Source organism: Priapulus caudatus, unplaced genomic scaffold, assembly GCF_000485595.1.
Source record: "Priapulus caudatus unplaced genomic scaffold, Priapulus_caudatus-5.0.1 Scaffold980, whole genome shotgun sequence".
Classification (NCBI taxonomy): Eukaryota; Metazoa; Priapulida; class Priapulimorpha; order Priapulimorphida; family Priapulidae; genus Priapulus; species Priapulus caudatus.
In genome coordinates, this window is record NW_014578041.1 from 15,557 (window position 1) to 18,426 (window position 2,870).

At 39.4% G+C, this 2,870-nt stretch overlaps 1 long non-coding RNA gene across 1 annotated transcript; it reads right to left on the minus strand.

Moving 5' to 3' along the window:
• Positions 1 to 1,514: 1,514 nt before the first annotated feature.
• Positions 1,515 to 2,418, minus strand: LOC106814798. Its single transcript, XR_001394663.1, has 2 exons — positions 2,208 to 2,418; positions 1,515 to 1,787 (listed from the first exon to the last, which is right to left on the minus strand). It is a non-coding gene; the product is annotated as an uncharacterized LOC106814798 (long non-coding RNA).
• Between the last annotated feature and the right edge of the window lie 452 nt (positions 2,419 to 2,870).

A 2,870-nucleotide genomic window follows, 5' to 3' on the forward strand; every position in this document is an offset into this window, starting at 1 on the left:
AGTGCGCATGCGCATAGGCGCGGGGGGGGGGTTATCTCATATATTTCACAAGTCAGAAATTTCGCGCTAGATCCGGTCCCCCGGACGCCTGCGGACCCCTCTTTGCCCATTTCTAGGTTTTTATAACGAATTTACATATATATAAGTAAATCTTTATCAGAAAAACTAGCGCTAAACAAGATTTTTTTATGGAGACAATATACGAAAAGTGTGGGTATGTGTGTGCGCGCGCGCGCGTGCGTGCATGCATGCGCGCGTGTGTGTATGTTTTCCCCCTTTTTTGTGGTAAGAAGGGGGGGTCCGGACCCCTCGACCCCCCCTCTGGATCCGCCCCTGGCTGTAATAGCATAGAACAGGAGTAGGGTTGAGCGTTTAGCATGTAGGGTACGTAGTTTAGACAGTTGTCTAGACAGGCTACATGTATTTATGCAGATGTAGGATTTGGATAGAGTAGGGTTATGGCGGGAATTATTTGAATGAACAAAGAGATGGTAGTTATGCGTGATTGGTTGTGTAGAGTGGAGCTTGTTGGTGATTGGAGCAGAGAGGAATATAAATACAAGGTAGCGGAGTTGCAACGGGAGAGAAAGACGAGGGGACAGAGACGACGGACGTGTACTGTGTAGTGGCCGGTTGTTTTGTAAACATAATATCTTTAGTTGAACACAAATTATATACTCTTATTGATTCTTTTACTCTAAATTCTTTCAACCAACACTGGTGTAGCAAACCTACGTTACACCATATATAATACATTAGTGCCACTTTGCATACTTTATTTATACACCAGTTATTAATATCCATGTAGTAATCATATTAATAACACATTCCTGTAGTTGCATCTAATTACACTGATACGTGATTACTGAAGTTTATAGTAACCAGATGTAGAAAGATTTCCCTTTAGATGGCCCTCATGCAGTCGTCAAGCTAGTTCTAAATCGGTAACTCTTAAATGTGGGATTTGAATCGAGGCCTCACTTCTATGAACAAACTCTTTCCACTTGACATTTGTGCTTACCTTTTCATTATGAACTGTTTCATAGACGTTGTTGGGGAACTTTCTTTTGAATCCAGCTCTGTCTATTATCAACGGATCTAACGTTCCAACCTGTCGTATGTTCTTGTCGACGTCCTGCAGCTTTCCTGGCATCTCACCATTAACAGGGATTAGAATAAACAACTTCTTATTTGTTGTGCTTTGGCCATATTTACTGCTGCGGATCCTATCAGCCAGACTAAGCAATACCAGATTTATGTAGCCGACATAGTAGTTATAGGCAAGTCCTTCTCCCACTGACATCTGAAATGAAATTTCAATTTAACACTCAACTTAAAGTAACATCAATAGAAATATACACTGACATAACATCTAATTTCTCATCAGGAAATGCTATGGACTTTTATTTATAACTTAAACATTCTAGGCGGATACAAGATATGGCACTGTTGGGTGTGAAAATGGTTTGTACAAAATTGAAAAGTGCTAAAGCAAGCACTGTGAACCATATAAATATATATAAAAATATAACTCTTCTACTGATATTCTGGAAGGTGCATATACATTCCTCATAGTTAAGACTGAAACACAAAGCATGTGTGGCAAACATGAGGACAGACTTAAAATAAATATTATGCCTCACACAAAAAAAAGACCTACCTAACCTACCCACTAAAAAAATCATGGGTCGGGGGCCGGGACAGCAAACATAAAATTTTTTAAGGATGCATGGCCTCGCCTCAATTTTTAAAAAAGTGCTGAACAGCATCCATCATTGCAGCATCTCCTGTAAAAAGTTCAAAAACAATATATGTTATATTATCACAAGTTTTTTTGCTTATTAAAATTTAGGACAGTCTTAAAGATGGGTGAGACTGCTAGACATTTTTTCTTCATAGCAAATGCTTAGAAATCTATACTATTCAAAGCCATTCTTCCTGAAATTTGAAATAATTCCCTCAAACTAATACCAAATTGCATTCAGGAAGCACCACATAATAAAACCTCTCAGGACTTGGTCTTTCTAAGAACCCCACATTCCATGTAAATGCTCTCCCCTTACCTGTCCCCCACCACAAAAAAAACACACAATCATATCGTTGCACTTCTCTAGTGATCTGCTGTATTATTAACAATTTCGGCAAAATTAACATTTATGTCGTGGTGGTGTAATGCTTTCACACAGAAAGTTTCAACACAGTCTTACCATTGTAGACAACAATTTCGTACGTCTCAGCCAGATGGGATTGCCTCTCTAGAATTTTCCTCAAGAACGCAGCATACTTCTGGACCTCCTGCAGCTTATCCTGCTCTGTGAAGCCAGTCAGCTCGAAATCTTTTGTCATGTCTCGGAGCGTGAGCAGATTTGCTGGCATGTCAGCGACGAATGTTACCCCCTAAAATATTATCAAAACAACCGTAAATACAATTCGATATAGCTACCATTGTAACATCTGTTTTGCACATGTTATATTACATTAGTAATTGTAGATAGCTTAGCTGTAACAGGGGCGGATCCAGAATTTTTGAAAAGGGGTGTCCAGGAAGAAATAAAGGGCACTTTTTTTTGCTTACTTTTTCTGGTGTTTTAAAAAGCTGCCGAAGGCCACTTTGGGGGGGGGTTGGGGGACCTCCCCCAAGATTTTTTTAAAAAATTGGTGCATTCTGAGAGCATCTGAGCAGTAATTTTGATGTCTAGAATGCAAAAATTTATCAGATCCGGTCCCCCGGACACCTGCGGAACCCTCTTTGCCCATTTCTAAGTTTTTATAACGAATTTACATATATATAAGTAAATCTTTATCAGAAAAACTAGCGCTAAACAAGATTTTTTCATGGAGACAATATAACGCGCAAATTAACGCGCGTG